The sequence below is a fragment of the Rhineura floridana genome, chromosome 5, assembly GCF_030035675.1.
Source record: "Rhineura floridana isolate rRhiFlo1 chromosome 5, rRhiFlo1.hap2, whole genome shotgun sequence".
Classification (NCBI taxonomy): domain Eukaryota; kingdom Metazoa; phylum Chordata; class Lepidosauria; order Squamata; family Rhineuridae; genus Rhineura; species Rhineura floridana.
The window spans coordinates 134,859,496-134,879,685 of record NC_084484.1 but is presented as its reverse complement, the minus strand read 5'-3'; the positions used below and the strand labels follow the sequence as shown (position 1 = coordinate 134,879,685).

Below are 20,190 nucleotides of genomic sequence, written 5' to 3'. Positions count from 1 at the left end.
GGTGGGGAACCTGTGGCCCTCCAGATGTTGTTGGACTCCAACTCCCATCATAGGCCATTCTGGGTGGGGCTCATGGGAGGGTCACAGACTAGCCTTTTTTCCTGAACACCATTTTTCTCTATGCAGAGGTTTAGTTATTTGTTGTCTAAGGAGCAGCAGTCCCATCCTGAACTCTGAAGGGGTCCAATTTAGAAATGTATTTCTCATACCTCATCTGCTGTCTGTGAGAACTGGGTCAAATTCTGTAAGGGTCCTGCTTACCCCAGCCCAACGGCAGTAGCAGACACTTTAAAACATAGAGTTAAAGTCATATTTTGTTGGAGTTTTCCTCTTGGCTTCTCTTCTAGAATCTTGTTTCTTGAGGCTGGCAATGCTATGCAAGACAGTCCCTTCTCCTCTACCCAAGAGACACGGTACATTAACTAAAAATGGTATGCACTGGTGCTTAAAATTAAATGTCATTTTTACTTACAGGCACTAATGTGTGCTAGGCAGAAAAATCACGCACCCGATAAGTGTGAAATAGACAGAGAAAAGAAACACAGTTCCCAGTTAAACATCCCTTCCAATCTCTTCATGCCCTTCCCCAATTCACATACTTCTCTCTGTTGCTGAAGCATTTTGCTTGTGGTTGTCTTTGCATTTTCCTGAAATCAAGATTGCTAAGGCTAAGTAAGAACCATATTATGTAATTGCAAAGAGCACTGGGGATACAACTATTGATGTCTGCTCCTCACGGTAAGGATGTGAGCTCACAGTGGGCCCTGAGGAATACTGGGAGTGTCTTCATTGGTCACAGTAGGTTGGGTGATAGTTCCTGACCCTCAAAAGGCTTCCAGACCAATTTTGCTTATTCACCTGACTCTCTGCTCCTGGTACAAGTTGCTTTTCCGCCTCAACTCCCAACCTGATAAGCACTGTGTTGGCTCTCCAACAACCCCCAATGCCACTTACAAAGCTTCTGTTATCTGCCCCAGTGATTTATTTTATTTTGGACATGTATATACCACTTAATCATTCACATTTCTAAGTGGTGTACAGAAGAATGAGCCATACATAAAACAATAGAATCATCATAAAACCAAGCACTACCTTAAAGTCCCCAATGGAAGAAAAATGTCTTAATCCTGCACCTGAAGTTCAACACGGAGGGTGCTGGTCTCATCTCAACTGGGAGGGAGTTTCACTGGTTTGGGCCTACTACACTGAATGCATGGCTTCTAGTCTAGTCTAGTCTAGCCAAGCGTCTGAGCCATGGGGGGGGGAGAAACTAACCAGTAGTGTAGTCGCCAATTTCAGAAGTGCAGGGTCCCTTCATGTTAGTCACAGTCATGCCTCATCCCCCTTCTTTTTGCTGCTGAGTTGGAAATGAGATCCTTGTTAATGCCTTCTCTGACAGCAGACATCCCTAAGAGCCAAAAAAGCATGAAATGGGAGAGTGTTAGCTGCTGAGAAGAATCTTCACAGTGGCTGACTCACCTCCTTTCACCAGACTGGCTCCTGTCTGCAAGAAAGGTCAAGGAAGCTTGTTAAAAACTCTTCTCAGTGGCTAACACACTCCCCTTTTATGCTGATTGGCTCACAGGATGCTGGAGACATAGGGACCCTATTGGGATCCTGCTCCCAAAAATGTAAAGGGTCTAAGACCCACCCACACCAGTCCTTGGACAACGACACCCCTGGCACTAACAGACTCCCAAAAATCTCAATCATCAGGTCAGGATATAAGGGATCAGGCAGTCCTTAAGATATCCTGGCCCTAAGTTGATGAGGCCCTTGTAAATTAATACAGTAACCTTGAACCTGACCTGGTAACATACGGGCAGCTAGTGCAAGCTTTTAAGCAGGGCCTGGCCTAGGGGCCCTGTGGCCCAAAAGGATTCCCTCCTTAGAGTGGGAGGGTGGTGCTCCCATTCTGTGATCCATAGCAGCATTGGGTCCTGCAACCCAGACCTGTCACAGATCGCAGAGAAGGAGCTCCCAGGCACACACCCCCTTCAGGCAGAACAGACTTCAATAAGCCTGCCTGGCCACCCCACCTACCTTTCCTATCAGTGTGAATGCTACGTGCACTGTGCACGCATGCCTACCATTACCCAATATGGTGGCGGGGACTTCTGTAATGGGCAGGCATGTGCGCTATGCAAGCACATCATTCACACAATATGAAAGGTAGGTGGTGCACACAAGCAGGCTTGTTAGCCCAGCGCCACCTGTATCGAGCTGGTGCCCAAAGGCTGGTGCCCGAGGGCCCAGTCATGCCTGGTGCCAGCCCTGCTTTTAAGCACTAGAGTTATAAGCTGGCGGTAGTCTGCCTGCATCATCAGTCTAGCCACAGCATTTTGCACCAGCTGGAGCTTCCACTCCAGGTGCAATGGTAGCCCCACATACAGCAAAATACAGATCACTCTTATTCTATAACTATCTTCTTTTAATCCTAACCTCCCCATTAATCAGTATGGAGGGAGAGGCCAGAAATCTAGAGGTAGTCAAGTGAATCCTTCACATTTTCACTTATTATGTAAGAGGTTAGCATGAAAGTGTCTGCTGGCCGTGCCCATCGCAAGCTGATGTGTCCTCTGGCCACACACCCTGATGGTTTCACGCTTGTATTAGTGAAAAAGATGCCCTAGATGCATACGTCTGCATGCATGTCAGATCCCTTTCTCACTGGCAGCACACAGAAGGCATGGCCAGCAGGTATATAATTGTGCAAAGGGTGCTTTCATTGAAAACCTGAAGGAATTTATTCAAACACCTCTCTAGCATCAAGGTCCACTGTCTAGAGGTGCCCAGCAGGCGATGCAGGTCAAAAATCACATAGAATTATACAACAGAATTTTATGGAATTAGTCCATATAAAAAGAGAAATAAGATAAATTTAAACTCCACATAAAAGTACAGTTGAAGCTTGTTATAACACAGGGATTGGGGGACAAAGGACCCAAAAGCATTATAGGCCTTCCATATAATAATGAAAGCCGCGTTCTGTAAACAGCATGTTACTCAGGGAACATCGTCACACCCGCAGTATAGCAGAATCCACGGCACAGCGAACCATGTTATAATGAGCTTCTACTGTAAAAAAATTCAAAACATCACATTGTAACATACATGAAACAGATTTTTATATACAATTTTGTATGCAACAGTTGAAAAATGAAAATGTACTGCCTTCAAGTCGATTCCGACTTGTGGCGACCCTATGAATAGGGTTTTCATGAGGTTGAGAGGCAGTGACTGGCCCAAGGTCACCCAGTGAGCTTCATGGCTATGTGGGGATTCGAACCCTGGTCTCCCAGGTCGTAGTCCAACACCTTAACCACTACACCACATTGGCTACTAAATTTAATTTAAAATGTCAAAAATGATTTTATGCCCTTAAAACTCAGAATCTCTACCACAATTGTTTGAAATGGATTCCAAATGTATTTTCCTGAGGCTGGAAGCCTTTACTTGCAGAAGAGGCTGCCTTCCAACCTACTTACTGATTAGTTCCTTGCAATGGGAAGCTATCTGATAGAAAAATCCTTGGCTATATGATCTTCCATGAGACCCAGTCGTAATCTTGTTTGGTTATCTTGGAGGTATTACATCAGAGGAAGCTTTTGAAATGGTAGGGCCATTTCCTAACAGCAGCCAGAATGATAATTTGTCAAACCTGGAAAAATCCTGTGCCACATTTTATAGACTCTTGGCTTTCTAAGGTGTAGGAAAGGGATATATGGTCCAGCTGGCAAATTCAATTAGAATAAGAAAAGGCAGATTGAGCAATGATAAGCTTGGAGATAAATGGGGCTTGTTTATCATTTATTGGAAGGATAAACTGCAATATTTGATTAACCCACATTTATTACTAGGGGATTATGGTATATTATTATAAAATGTCATAATTTTAATGTATTATTATTATTATTTACTGAGATAAGATATGAGTCACAACATACATGTGCAATATATTTATTAATAAAATGGGGGAAGCTTAATTTTTCTTTCACTCTCCAATATTTCGTGTTCTTTAGAAAGGGTGCTAGAGAGTTCTCTAATATGAAAATCAAGCTACCATTCAAGAATACAGCGAGGTAAATCCACTAGTACTGCCACCCCACTGATGCATAACCTGTCTTGGACTGGTATGCTCAAAAAATCTTCCGTCTGTTCAAAGGGGAGTCAGATAAAAGCTTTTCAGTATTCCATTTTAATGGGAAGCAACAGGTATTTTTCATATTGTTGCTGATGTTTTGCACTTGCTAACCAATGCATAGTACTTGAAAATAAAAGGGCAGCTCTGTCAATTTGTGCTCCTACATCTGATATTCTTTGTTTTAAAATGTTTCTAGTTACATTTTCAAATGGATTCAGCACCTGCACTGAGACCTTATCTTCTCCCATTTGAATTAATCTGTACCAATAATTAGGCATCTTAACATGTAGTAGCTGAGAGATTGCCTCAACACATGACTCTGCTGCTTTGATTAAATAAGTAAGAGAAGGTTTTAATACTGCCAAAAACATATGCAAAAATAGTTTTCAGTAAATTATTTGAAATTGTGATGTTCGCAAACCCCCAAATTTCTGAACCAAAAGTTAACATTGGTGCCATATTTGCTCCACAGGCATTAAACTGGGCATATAGATCCAGGGTACCTAAAATTCAGGAGTCTACTTAAGGCTTGCATTTCTTCAATTCATTTTTCTTTATTTGTACAGCCCAAGATCCTGAAGCAGGGGAAAAAACTATTTGAAGGTAATAATATGATTTTGCCTGTTCTATATATTTATATTCTATGTACCACTTGTGCGATGTTTTTTCCTTACCAGACCACTGCTTTGTATAAATAAAGAGATACACATTCTATTTCCGTATTTAATGGTGACCATACCACCAACGTAACATCTAAAGTAAACCTTAACTACAACATCAGTATAATATAATTCCGCACTCTAAGGTTAGACATGTATCCCATCCCTTCCCTACATCATCAGTCCATGTTTCTCACTCATTTAAATCTCATCAGCTTTCATTTTCAACAATTTAAACTATCACTAGCCAATCAGGGTTGATTGTAGTGCTACTCATTTTGAAAGGAAGTCAAAAATATTAATTAATTGAAGTAGGCAGAGTATCAAATAAAATAGTCTTTTTCTTTTTTCCTTAACTCTGTTAGAAAATGTATTTGAGGAGATAATGTGATCTATTCATTACCTAAATGATTTTGTGGTTAACCGGTGACTTTTGAAATGAAAATCATGGCCAAATTGACTTTGGCAGTGGTAATGATAATAATAATGGCTTCTGGGGAAAGATGGTTTAGTTCTTATATTGCATCCATGACACAGGATGACTTTCTGATGCCCTCCTTAAGACCATCACTAAGTTTAGAATCTGTTTCACAAGCTTGTGTTTCATAGGATGCTACAAGTACAAAACATTAACCTGCCCAAAACAAGGGATTAAGGCCTATGCAATTACAGTCAAATATCATAATCTATAAAACAACATCTGAGAAATAATGTTATAACATTTCAGAATTATTTTGTACATAGGACCATGCTGTAAAAGAGGACTCTTTTGGAAACAGACTTGTGTCATTTGGATGTGAATAGCTCATTTGTGCATCGCTCTTTTTTATTTGTATTTAAAAAAACTGATCACACATACACACTTTGCTCGACAAGAAGAGAAGCTGCCAACTCTCTGCAGCTCCTGCCATAATGAAACAGACTGAATTTCACCAGTAATTCAACATTATGATGAGGAGAAGGAGAAAATGGCTGAGTTTAAAGAAGTCTAGCTGTAGCTGTTGCAGATTAAATGACAGTGAGTTGTAAAACCAACATATGTGGCCCTTCATCAAAAATGGATTCCAGGGCTGTTCACAATAATACAATGTTTTTTAAAAAGAAATGTTCCCTGGATACTTCCAGCTGTACACAACTGGCCGGAAATGTCAGCATCCAAAATAATTGCTCCTTGCTGCAAAGCAGGGGTGGAACTTGTCATAGAAGCAGAATGGATGCTAAATTCCTCACAACAGCCTCAGGATTGCAGTGGCTTTCTGGAGAAGGGGTATTTTGGAGCTCAATTCAGGTGGGATAAAAGGATGTCTGCTGTAACAGAAGGGTCAACTCTGAGTCCAACTCTTCTATTCTTGTATGAAATTCCTTTCTTTCCCTAGAGATTATCTACATCATTATAGAGGCACATCCACTGTTTCACAGGAAGCTTCTGGCAGAAGAAAAGAGAGAACATTATCCCTGATCCTCTTATGGCACTTTTGTCTATTTTCCAAGAAGATAATTTATTACTGCACTACAAGGATTTAATAGTTACCTTACTTGTGGCAGCAAGAATTGTAATTGTTTGTCCCTGGAAAAAGATTGACAGCAGATTAACAGATTTATGGTATTCTCAAGTTTGGATCATAGCTTTGATGGAAAAGTTAAAACAAAGGTTGGTGAGGCAGGACCCAAACAAAAAAGTTAATTTTCATATTAAGTGGTTCATGTTTATAAGCTATGTAACAGTAAGTGAACATAATTTCTGTCCGCCATTGACTCTCGCCTGTTTATGGAGGGTGTTTACTGGAATTTACTGTGGCTAAACTCTTCCACCAAAAGTGAATTTCTAAATCTTTATTTAGAGATTTGGTGTGTTGCATGCTATGTTTCTCAAGGCTTACACTAAATCTCAGTAATTCTCTAATTTTTGAACCCCTGTGGGTTGCTTTTTTAGAAATTATTATTAGATTTTTTCTTTTCTGTTGTGATGTGTTTTTTTCTTTAATTTATATGATATATACAAATCATATATACACATAAAAATTAAAGAAAAAAAGACATCAATGAGAGTCAGTGTGGTGTAGTGGTTAAGGTGTTGGACTATGACCTAGGAGACCAGGGTTCGAATCCCCACACAGCCATGAAGCTCACTGGGTGACCTTGGGCCAGCCACTGCCTCTCAGCCTCAGAGGAAGGCAATGGTAAACTGCCTGAATACCGCTTACCATGAAAATCCTATTCATAGGGTCACCATAAGTCGGAATCGACTTGAAGGCAGTCCATTTCCATTTTCCATATGATTTGATTGTATAAGCTATATTGTAATAGGTATCTATATTTTATTGAAGGATTTGATTTGTACACTTAACTAAAATTGAATAATAAAATATGAGTAAAAACAAAAAAGAAACAGAAAAAGAAAAGAGAGAAATCTCCTCAAGGAGCAGCCAAAGCAGCAACATCCTGAACCCTCAAGGAATGCTGTGACTCATTTGCTAAGCACTTTGCAGATAAAATTGCTCATATCTGTGCTTCATGGCTTTTAAACTTTGTATGGTTTTAAAACTGTATATTTGTTTTAATGTTTAATGTTTTTAATTTTTGTAAACCGCCCAAAGGGCTTTGGCTATGGGGTGGTATATAAATGGAATAAATAAATAAATAAATATCTGTGCTGACCTTCATACTGTTGTTGGGACAGACCTCTTCCCCCATCTACCCCATCTTCCCAGAACTCCATGTTAAAAGCAAAAGTTTGATTATTACTTATCATTATATTTATTTGTAACTTACTACATTTATTTTGTTTAATATACCATTTAAAATAATTTTTAAAAAAAAATTAATGAAAAAGTGCTCATCAAACAATAATATAAAAATGCACCGTCCTACCCCACCCAACAAAAAGATGAACACCAATTAGAAGCAATATGCCCCGGCTGAATAACAATGCCTTTACCTGGTGCTTTGAGGCTGACAGTGACAGAGCCAGATGGATCGCTCTGGGAAGAGCATTCCACAGTAGAGGAGCCATCACTGAAAAGGTGCAATGTCATGTTGCCACCCTCCATACTTCTCTATGATGGAGCACACGAAGAAGGGCCTCAGATGATGAGCACGGCTTTAGGTAGGCTCATATGGGGTAAGGCAGTCCCTGAGGTATTTGGGTCCTGAGCCACATAATTTTTAGGCCAAAACCAGCTCTTTGAATTGAGCCTGAAAATTATTTGGCAGCCAGGCCTAAATCCTGATTGCAGTGGGTCTAGAAAATTGGTCTCATCCAAAAGAGACTGGATCTGGTTAGTGATCATTTTTGCAAGTGAGAGAGAAAAGAGAACTCTGGGAATGGTAATATGTAAAAGATAGCAGTCATCACAACAGGTATTTTCAGTGAGTAGGTGGCCAAGGGGTGAAAAATCTTACTGTTAGCTAGGTGCCCTTCCATTCAAAATGCCCACTTAGTTCTTCTCTCCTCCACTGGCATATGGTTTCCATATTAATCTGCATTTTTTAAAAAAAAAATCCTCTTAAAATATGTATTGTAGTACATTTAAACTGCCAAGAAAAGTACTGCAACATTCAGAGACGGGTGAAATCTAGTGGATAGCTCAGTTCCAGTCTTTGCATTACTCACTGTGGATCAAGTCATTTCATATAGAAATTTGCAAACATTTAATTCCGTAAGCATATCTAACTCTAACCCATGGTCACTATCCCTAGTGGTCCCTCTTACATGTTCATCAGTGTGGTGCGCTTTTTCTTTGCACCACCAGCTACAGGAGCAGTGCTGAGGTTCCAGTGGGTGCTTTGTGTCTGGAGTTGTGAAGCAGAGTGCAGCTAAAGGGCTCTGAGATGGGAAGTGTCATTCAGTTGTCCTTTATTTATTTGATCTCCCTAAATGCTGGGTGTTTGTGCAAAGAAGTCAATTTGGTTCAAATCCTATGACACAACAATCCAAGAAGTGAAAGAGTTCATAACAAGAACCCTGGGCCAGTCTTTCTATATTTTGATGCAGACAAAGAAGTGACAGTACAAGTCAATGCATCACAGTCTGGAACAAGAGCAGAACTGCTGCAAGAAGGTCAGCCTGTTGTATGTGTATCACACACACACTGACTGACACCGGTCAATTATACACAAACTGAAAAACAAAAATAACATTTTGTAATCAGGGCAGAATGTGAGAAGTTCCATCATGACCTCTCTGGCAGAAGACTTACAGGGAAGACAGACCATCAGCTACTTGAACAAATAATGAGGAAGCCCCTAGATTAGGCATTGGCTAGATTGCAAAGAATGACTTTATGTCTACAGAAATATGGCCTGAAGATCTCTTACAAATCAGGGAAAGAAACAGCTGCAGCAGACACATTATCCAGAACATTCCTACTGGGAAATAATGCCAACAAGGAAGAAGATCTGGAGGCACAAGATATTGGAGATCTCATGGTAGTAGGCTAAATTTGGATTGGCTTCTCCGTTTTGTTGAGAAGTAGCTTAATTTATTTCTGAGGCACCCCATGTGACCTTAGTGTGCACACTAAGGCTTGCCCATCACTAACTTCAGGGGGAAGTAGCTTATGCTTCTGAATACCTTGAAACAGAAACTTAGATTTTCTGTGTGGTATTCAGCTAAATAGTTGAACTAGTGCAAGGATTAGCACTAGTGCAAAAGGATCCCCCCCTTCCTTCCCCTGCGTGCCCTGTGCCATCTCTAAATCTGCTCTGGAGGGTTGGCAGAACCTCAGAATAGATTTAAGGGGGTATGGAAGAAGAGAGAGGGACAACGTTGTTGTACAAGGAGAAATCTTTATGCTGATCGAATGTTTTGTTTACAATGTTTTTGAATACAATCCAATGTACTTTTTTTGTATCTATCCATGAATAAGTACAATGAACACTGTTTGCCAAGACTCCTGCATTCAGGCACACGTTTAAACAATAATAATCTATGTTCTTGTAATTACGAAGCTAATGAAGGAAAAAAACACTGAAACCTCCCACCCCCCAAAATTATTTTTGTAATTTATTCTGAATGCATCCGTAAAATTCCATTTAAAGCCAAATTGGAAATAACTAGTGTGTTGTGTCTAATTTAATTCTTGATTCACTTTTAGATTGCTTGGCAAACAGATTTATGCATATTAATTACTCTTCTAATGAGAAATATTTGCAAGTTGCATCTGTTCTATCAGCAAAGCTCGGGGTTTTTGTTGTTTTGTTGTTGTTGTTGCAAAGTAGATATACAGCATTAGCAGCTCTTGGTTCAACCAGCTTGCAAGAATATGTGATATTTAAATAAGCAAATGCTTCTGTAGGGATATGTGTTATCAGGGCAAGTTTCATTCCACAGGTGGACATTCAGATTACCAATGTACTTCAAACTAGATTAGTTCCAGTTGTGTTTCTGTCATGTATACATCCTCCTTCGGTTATTTATTTTGCCACAGCATATATCGCTATGAAATCTATATAGGAAGCTGCCAAATATCAAATCAAATCAGAAAAACAAAACCCAAATACAAAATTATACATCTCACTAGGGTATAACTTGAACATAAAATTTACTTCTTTAATTTTGTAGTAGATATCTCTTCAAATTATTTTCAGACTTTGGAACCTTGAAGACACTTTGCCTATTCAAAGGCCATTTCCATGAGAATGTTTTCCCCTGCGTGACAGGGATGGGGAACCTTTTTCAGCCCAAGGGCCACATTTGGCAACCTCCCAGGGACCACATGCCGATGGTGGGAGGTGCCAGAAGCAAAAGTGGATGGAGCAAAAAATGCTAGTTGACTCTCACCCCACTATATCCTCCATGCAGAAAAGCAAGAAGCATTATCAGAAATCACGGCAAAAACAGTCCAGGAGGCTGAAAATCAGGGCTGGTAAGAGGTTTGGTCTGGGGAGAAGGGGTGTGGCTAGGCATGCGGCCTGGGATAAGTCCCAACAGCCAGAGAGAGAAGCCTGAAGGGCCACCTTTTGTCCCCTGGGCCTGAGGTTCACCATCTCTGCTACATGATGAGGATGCATATTTGCTGTATTTTGGATATATTTGTTATGCTGAATGATGTTTATGTCTGATAAAATGTAAAGTTACACTTGATAAAATATTCTCTCTCAGCACTTCCAATTCTATCCACTGAGTCTCCAAAGACTGTAGAGTCCTTCAGTGTAAACATGGGGAGAGTGGACGGAAATGGTCAATTTCTTCATTATCCAGAGCAGAGTTAACATGGACTCCTGCATATGGAGCCCTTATCTCATATTCCCAGCATCCAGATCCTTTTCCACTACATCAGAACCTTTGGCCCTCCAGACCTTGCTGACCTACATCTCCTATAAGCCCTAATAAGCATGACCAATGGCCGGGGATGTTTGAGGTTGTTGTTCAACAACATCTGGAGGGCCAAAGGTTCCCCACATCTGCATTATATTTTCAAATTTGAAAAGTGCCTCCTTCATGTGGATACATTCCATTGAACTTACTTTGCACATATTCATTAGTCTGTTGTCTATTTAGCTCACCAGTATCATCTCCTAACCGTTTGCCTTCCCCCTTGCTGAATGGTACATAGGAGAGAGGAATGAGGACTGACGCCATTTCAGATTTTCCCCAATGAAGAGAGGAAGCTAAGTTTGCTTTTCCTTTGCCTTCCTCACAGCAGCAGGCTATCTACATGAAATCAGAATACAGCCTGACTTTTCACAGAACCAGCAGCACATTTGTACCCCTAGGGCCAACCTCTCTGTGCACTCCACACATCAAAAGCCTCCATAATAAATTGGCCAAGTTAGCACTTTTGTGCACTTTCAGAGAAAACAAAGTGTGGTCCCTCAGAAGTGCCTAGTGACCAAACCACTGAATCCAGACATACTTATGCAATATCACTGGCAATTTATGTTATATAGCTCGACAAGCAGACCTACTGGGCTATTTGTACAGGATACACTCAGTGGGAAAGGCAACTAAACTAGTTGTCACCCTAGTGTTTATATTAGCAGGCAATCCATGTGGCTGATTCTCGTGAGTGTTTTTTCTTGGTATACAAGGACAATGTGGGGAATTTGTGATAACTTTACATTTTTGGCATGGTAACCTGTTGGATGAATGTTCTGACAAGTCAAAAGTCTTCCAAGACAATTTTTAGGATGATCTCATTATATGTCAGAGCATTCACAAACAGACACTATGTTAAATATTCAGAGGCTTCAACAATTCACCACCATGTGAACTGACCCTGGAAGATATAAGGAATCCCAAACGTATCTCTAGCCTAGTTTGTTCCTCCCTCTCCAAAGTGTTAGCTTTTCTATATGCCTTGGGAGTCGGTCAACTTTAAAACATGTCTGTCTGTTTTCATCAACAACTCTTTTATGAATGGCCGTTGTTAATAACTTAATTATCACCACCTGTGCTTTCTGCATTTGATTTCCTTCTGATCTCAGTGTTTAGAATTCCAGCCATGTGTAAGGGATGGGGGAGAAATTGCAAACTTGCCAAATAAGTACTTCCCAAACAGAAACACAGCTCTCCTTCAAAATTCACACTTCTCGGAATTTTGCGGCACAGTTCTCCAGTCAAATAACGCATACAAAAGTATGTAAATTAGGGGAAAGTGCATGTAAAAATCCATGCATTAGAGCAGGGATTTACACGTACAAGTGTAACAAGGTTTTTGCTGGTTTTGCTACAACAGACTAACATGGCTACCCCTTTCAAACAAGTTATCCCTCCTAGCAATTCTGAAATTTCAGCCTGGTGAGGGCTATACCACATAACTGCTTGTGTTTTTTGATTGGTTGTTAGTGGATAGTCCTGCATCAAATATTTCATATGTGTGTTGATAAGTTCAGTTATTCATGACTCTTTTCTTGTGAGAAATTCATAAGCAAAAGAAGCTTAGATGAATATTTATTATTTACTTCTGCTTCATTATCTCAGCACATTTATTCATAATGGCATTTTGAGGGCATAATGTACATTTTGTATTAACAACATGATTTAACATTAGCAAAGATAATGCTAAATGATGTTTCCTAATGACTGAAATTATACTTCAGAGGATAACTCATGTATATATATTTTTAAAACCATTTGAATTGGAATTTGCAGCTTATCCTAATGTTTTTGGGAATCTTGTAACAGGAGAAAAGAAAAATATTTGCCATAATATTTGTGGCTTCATTTGACCTGTTCCAGATCCATAGTATGATCATAATCCTCTTTCACCATAAACCATATTTATTGCTGTCCATTCAGTTGTCAGCATTCTGCATTCTGAAACGCACTTACAATGCAGTCATGTGCAGTAAACGTAAATCCCACTGAGTTCAATTGTGAAGTAAGTGGGTACAGGATTGCAGCCAAAGCCTTAGTGGTACTTAGATGTGTATAGCATTGTACTGTAAGTGTATTTTCTGGCAGGCTTCAAAGGAGGAGTGCGAGTGAGGCATTCAAATCAGAATTACGTTACAAATATAGGAAAGAATGCATTGCCTACTCATGCCAGCAGTAAGCAGTTATCTTACCGGGAAGGAGAGGGGGAAGGGCAAGGCAGTAGGGAGGTTGGCACAGTGCTGTTGCACAAGGGCAGGAGCAGACAGCAGGAAGGGGTGGCAGTGCTTATCTGGTGTCCCAGCAACTGCATTGCTGCAGCTTACTGGGAGGGATAGGGGCAAAGTGGTGCTACCACCAGTGCATCTGTACAGCAAGGAACTCCCTGCCACCTTGTTTCACCCCCCTCCAATAAGCTGCAGTGACTCTGGTGCTGGAAGGCCAGTAAGTGCCACCACCCCTCCCTGTCAGCTGTTCTTGCCCTCACTGAATGGTTTTGCCTTGCTGAAATGTTTCCTCGAATTCTAATACTGCCTCTTGCTTGCCTGGATGGCATATAGCGAGGGGTGTGTGAGTGTATGTAGAAACCAGCCTACTGTACAAAGGGAAAAGTTACATTCATTGTTCCACATACTTTTGCCGCTGACCCTGCCCACCACTGGCACAAGGCCCCTGGAAGTTTGCCCAGAAGGGAATGTGGCCCTTGGCTGTGAAAAATATTCCCTTTAGGAGACCCTCCCTAATGGTATGAGCTGTTCAACACTGGAACAGAATGCCTGTAAAAACATTTAAAGCATCCCATCTGTGAGGGATGTTGTAAATTCATCCTGCATTGCAGATCTTGAATTGAGCAGGGACATGGACTAGATGACCTCCAAGGGACATTGTAATTCTATGATTTTTATTTTGTTTAAAGGAAAAGACTACAGGAAGCTGTAAGGTCAATTTCTGAAAATTAACATGGTGAAACATTACAGATGCTATGGGCAGGCAAAATATCCCGTGGCCCAGACTTTCATTTATACATATAGTTTCCCCCTCAGGAAGAAACTTGATGATTTTCTGGAACATTTAAAAGAGTAAGAGCCATCTATTAAATGTAAAACCAGCAAAGTGAGGAATGTATAGTGTGATTTATGAGTTTTATGACACCATTTCCAAAACACAGGAGACAAATCTATTTTAAAAAATGTCCTAGCCACAAGTACGTGAATTGACAGAGAATGATGGAACAGATTATCTAGATGCAATAAAAATATGGTTTTCCAAAATTAAATAAATCTTTTAAAGAGCAAGTTAAAAATAGCTTTTTTAAAAAAAAAAATCATATAAAACCAACAGAAGAGTCATAAGTGGATAAAGAAAAACTTATTGAAGTACTGGTCTATCACATAGGGCTCAGATCAGACATGAGCAGCAGGGCAAGCATTATACTGAAAAGAAAAGGAATGAAAAGAGGTGGTAGAAGCCAGAAAGTCGTCAGGTAATTGGAGCAACTGAAGGGGGAGGAAAGAGGTTGGAGACATATCACCATATTAAAAGACACGTGGTAAATGCTTTGCATGGTACGTTTCTTCACAGAAGACATAATTAAGTTATAGAATACATTGACACAAGATGTGGTGAGGGCCATTTGCTGGGATAGATTTTTTAAAGGATTAGACATATTCATAAGTATATTTATCGATGGCTGTTAGCCATGGTCTCCATGTTCAAAAGGCCATATATTTCTGATTACCTGTTGCTGCAGAACAATCAAATGGAATGCCTATTTCTTTCATGCCCTTCATGCAGATTTACCAGAGGTAGCTGCAGAGGAATAGCAGAGATGGAATGTTAGATCAGATTACTCTGTCAGGGCCATTTTGTGATGGCCAATGAGGTCAGGGCCAATGAGTGATGGACAGAACCATTTCCTGTCTATTGTCCTCCCTTCCCTCTGCCTTATAAAAGTCCACTATATGGAAAGCCAGATAGGCAAGACCTCCCCACACACTGTACTGAGAGACAGGAGGAGGATGTGGTGACATTGATGAAAGAGCTAGAAGTGATGCTATGGTTGGAGAGCAAGGGCAGTGGGGAAGGAGGTGGTGCTGTCCTGTCCTGTCAGCAGCTGCCCTACCATATGGCTGGTGCCTATGCAGGGGCCTGGTTAAAAGGGGTGTGAACTACTATGAAATAAAACAGGAACCTGATAAACCTTATAAAATGCTTTTTCCACACTAGTAGATGTTCAAAGCCACATCTGCACTGTATATTTAAAGCACTGTTATTCTACTTTTAACAGTCATGGCTTCCTTCAAACAATCCTGAAAATTGCAGCTTATTAACAGTGCTGAGAGTTGTTAGGAGACCCCTGTTCTCCTGACAGAACTACAGTTCCCATTGTTCCCTGGGAAGAGGGATTGATTGTTAAACCATTCTGGGAATTGTAGCTCTGTGAGGGGTCTCCTAACAACTTTAAGTCAGTCATAGAATGACCTGTCTGTGTTATTCTAAAGATGTGGTGGTAGAGGAGGAGGAGGAGAAGGAGAAGGAGGAGGAGGAGGTTGAAAACGAGGACAGCAAGCAGCACATAAATTGTAATGTGCCCTTGAGGAGACTGCTCTATTCCATATTCAGATAATGAAGAGAAGAGAAATCATTTTAATCTTTTGTTTACGCCTCTGATTTCACTTTGATGTGTAATCTAGAAGAGCACGACATTGTCAAAGAACAAAATCACTATAACATAGCCCTCCCATGATTGATTGATACTGTCCTTTGTGAATATTGCCAAATTGGAAGAGCTGTTAGTTAACATTCCACAAATGGCACCACTGCTTATAAAAGCAACCCAGCTGCAACACTGTCAGCAATAACATGGCATCTTGTCAAAGAAAGCTGCATTTTTAATAGGTTTTCACATTTATGCCTAATGTCTGGAGTAGATTTCATCCAGTGGACAATAGGGTTGTTGTTGTTGTTGTTTTTAAAAAAAGCGCATTTGGAACGTACGGGCATTGATTTTGGCAAATAATAATTAAAATGTGCTAAGTAATATTTGGCCTCTAAGGACAACTGAATCCATGTCCACTAGTCCACATAACTGGATTGTTACCCTGTACATGTTGTAAAGTAGAAGAGAATTCTGAAACTAGTAATAAAAACAGTCATGCATCAGTGACAAAACCCTTTTTCTTTTCAATTATTCCATGTTGGGATATCTTTCTCTTCTTTACGCTCAAGACTCTTACCATTACATGGGTTAATATCTCAAAAGAGTTAACTAATTGTTCTATTAAACATCTGATTTGTTAAATCCTAATTTTCCACTCGAAAATTAAACTCCTTATAATGAAAACTAAGACTGAAATAAGCACAGATTGGCTACTGCCCTACCTAGCTACTAACAGCAGCCCTGTTCAGGTGTTCAGCCTGGACATGCAAGGACAAAAGTATGTAGAAGGATGGGGGCGCCTAGATCAGCTCCACCCCAATGTCTCTGTGCACACCCTGCACTCCACACCAAACATCTGTATGCTTAGTGCAAGGATATGAAGGGAGCTTGTAAACACATTTGCCTGAATGTATGAAGCCTCTTTATAATGAGGAACCCTGAAATTATAATGGCTGCTATTTTTAAGTGACTGTGATCTCAGAAGTCTGGTGAATGTCAGAAGAGTCTGAGGTTTTGTTCAGATTCTTTAAATTAGTGTTTGTGTGTGAGTTCAACATGTCCATTTGAAACCAAGTTGTAAAGCTCCAAGGAGGAGAAGCAAAATGTGAGGCCGATTGTTATACAAGTTATCTAGACATGGCTGGGGGTGATTAAACTAACTGCAAGCCAGAAGCAGGTTACGCATCAGTACCTGGCATCCTAGGGCAGCTGCCTATGGCACACCAGTGCTGACATACCTGCCATAAGCTTTCTACATTAGGCAGTTGAATCTGTAAGACTCCATTTTAATTTTCTGAATGCCCCAAAGTGACGCTATAGCAGATGCTCTGAAGCATTGTGGGAAATTAAAATAGCAGCTCCTGGCCACCCTTAGAGTGCTACTGCCACTGCCAAGTAAGCCTGGGGGGTCATCAACATAGGATGGGGCCCGTCAAAGGACACTTTGCCCAGGGCTCTCTAAAACCTGGCCCTGGTCTCTGGAAACCCTCAAAGCATCTACAGGAAGGGGAAAACTGCAGAGTAATTTCCATTTTCATATTCTAAGCTCCACAATGCAGGATAAAAGTTCAGGTAAAGGGAATACAGTCTTGGGTGAAAAGTATCAACAGCAGATGGATTTAAGAAGCTAGAGGTTGAAAGATGGGTACCTGAGAGAGTCTCCCTTTCTCCTCCACCACCACCACCGCTCTTTAGCATTCAGACTTTAGAACTGTAAGAAGGTGCTGATTTGCCTTTATTATTAAAGTATATCAGCCCTGTTAAAGTAACATAAATTGTGTGCTTCCTTTAAAGAGGTTTGGAGGCCAGGCCTGGAAACCAAGAGGTCTTCTGTATCTTTAAAAGTTGTGCAGGGGGAAGGGAGAACTCCACCTGGTGGTTTTTCCCATTACAGGTTTGCAAGAACACCTGCACTTGGCTGACTTTCTCTTCTTCTAAAGATACAAGATCAGTCTCAGGCCAAGCCTGGCAACCCTATCTTGGACCTGGTCTTTTATAAGCTCTGCGTTTCTTATTATCTCCACAGCCCTCTCCAAAGTGAGATTGGATTCCATCTGCAGCTTCTGGGACAGGTCTTTATCCAAAATTCCTACTACTGTGATAAATAGAAGAATAGAAAATCATATTTCTATGCTTGCTTGTGATACACAGAGGAATAGCAATTCATACTCCTGTGTTTGCTTGAACATGCAGTAGAAAGGCCCCCATATAGGCCCCAACAGCATACAACAAGGAACAAGGAAATGGAAAATTTAAAAATACTTTCATGCTTAGGTTAATAGTGCTTTGCTATAGAACTTTGCCCCCACGGTACAGGATGCAGGATGTGGACATGAAACCGTAATGGGTGCAAAGTACGCAGAAGGGTGTTAGGTACACCACATTGAGAGCCAGGTGCAAAGGTTAGTGCCGAGTGTATTGATGGAAAATACCAAGATGAAAATCCCCAAAGTGCAAAGACACGTACGCACTGGCAAACAGCCAAAGGGCGGTGGCCCAATGTAAGTCTATGAGAAGAACTGGAAAAGTGCTACAGATGGGAGGAGGGAGAGTAGGAGTGCTCGAGAGCCTATATAATCTGTGACTATGTAACCTGCTTCAGACTCTCTTTGGAGGCTTGAGCCCTAAGGAGTGTCTCCTTTTGCAAAAGCTTGTGAGCAAATAAAGGTGTTGGATCCTACTACTTGGTCTCCCATCTGGTGTGTAATTGGGAGCTTCCACCAGGTGTCACGAACCCCTTGTGTAACAAAACTGGCGAGCCAGCCACGAGCTCCTAGCCTGGGTCGCCTCGGGCAGGCCAAGGGAGAGGTCTCCAGGTCATTTTGACCTGTCTTGGGGCCACAAGAGCAGAGAGCGGAAGATACAGCGGCATCAACCGGAGCTCCTCTAGTGAGACCAAAGGACCAACTTCCTTAGGAAGGGTGGGACTCCATCGGTGGTCTCCGTGAAGGGTGAAAACCTACTGAAAATCCCGGTAAGGTCTTAGTCCATGGGTGACATTAAAGGACGGTTCCTGGGAGGAACAAGGGAGTAGGGACACATTCAGGAGATGGGGACTAAGATGTGAGCCTATTGAAACTCCCGGTCGGAGTCCATGGAGCGTGGTTAAGGTCCGTGAAATAGGGCCGTCTTTCCCCACGGGAATTAGGAAAAATGGGGGAGGGACAATTATTAAGGGGAACATAGAATGAAGGGATAATTAATGTTGTATATAGTAAGGTGGTCTGTGTGTTTAAAATTGTAAAGGTTCTTAATGGCTACCACCGTAGTGGCCAAGAAGTCCAAGTCCAAATCCCATCTAGTTTTAAGTCAACTGGATGAGGACCCCTTGTTAGAGCCAGACACTGGAGAAATACCAAATATATCCCCTTCCCATAATTCGGCCAGTAATCCAAAAACCTCGGCAATAACCTTTGGGACTCCAAAGGCAGATGGGTGCCGAGAATTAATGAAACAGGCAGAATGAAATAGGAAGTTGTTTGCAGAATTGGCCAAAGGATTTCCACTGACTATGAGTCCGGTCCAGTCCGATGGGGAAAAATCGGACTCTGAACCAGGTGAAGGAATTGTTATCCGTTCAAAGGCCAAATCGCAACAACAAGACACTTGCCCAGATAAAGTTTGTCCCATACAAGAAGTAATGACTCAAGGGGGCCAACGGACTTATGTCTATATACCTTTCTCTACATCTGATTTATGTAAAATGATGGCGGCGACCATGGCCACCAAATTAAGAGGGCCCAGACGTAGGTTGGAGAAGGTCGAATGTGCAAGATGTCATGAAAAAGGCCATTGGGCTAGAGAATGTCCGCAGAATAAAGAGAGAAGGAGGAAACACACCCCGGGTCCACACCCACCCAAGAAAATAGTTCCGAGGTGGAATCTACTTTCTAAAAGTGGAGGATTGATCCCCGCCGGCATCTCCACCTATAAAAGGACCCCAAGATGGCAGGGTTGGTGGGACGCGGAGGTCGCTATTGTCGGTGGTGTGTTTTTAACTTAGCGCGTATCCCACTTTACTGGCTCTACAACTTATTTCTGATGCAGTTTTAGATCAAGCCTAAAAGAATCACAGTCTTACACCATATTTCTGCTCCACGAGCTAGAGGGAGCCCCAGCTGACGAAGCGTCAAGGCCCCAGCTGACAAAGCATCAAGGCGAGTTAAGCAGCAGAGTGAAAAGAGGGTAAGTAGCTCCCATTTATTCCATTATTAAATTGAAGTAAAACAGCTCAGAGCAATAAGTAATAAGGGCAGCCCAAGGTCACCCTGAGCTAGGAGCCAAATCCTGAAAGAACCTATATCTGAGGAGACAGATCCTAGGAGAAGGAAGCCCATAGAAAGCTAGTTTTCAACACCACCCTAGCAGGAAAGCTTCAGGGGACACTGTAAACAAGGCTAAATTCCAGTCG

General features: G+C 41.3%; 1 long non-coding RNA gene across 1 annotated transcript; it reads right to left on the bottom strand.

The window, feature by feature from the left end:
* Window positions 1-8,214: 8,214 nt before the first annotated feature.
* On the bottom strand, window positions 8,215-17,508 carry LOC133385942 (uncharacterized). The gene is made up of 3 exons (XR_009763026.1): window positions 17,429-17,508; window positions 14,859-14,929; window positions 8,215-8,283 (listed from the first exon to the last, which is right to left on the bottom strand). It is a non-coding gene; the product is annotated as an uncharacterized LOC133385942 (long non-coding RNA).
* Window positions 17,509-20,190: the final 2,682 nt, after the last annotated feature.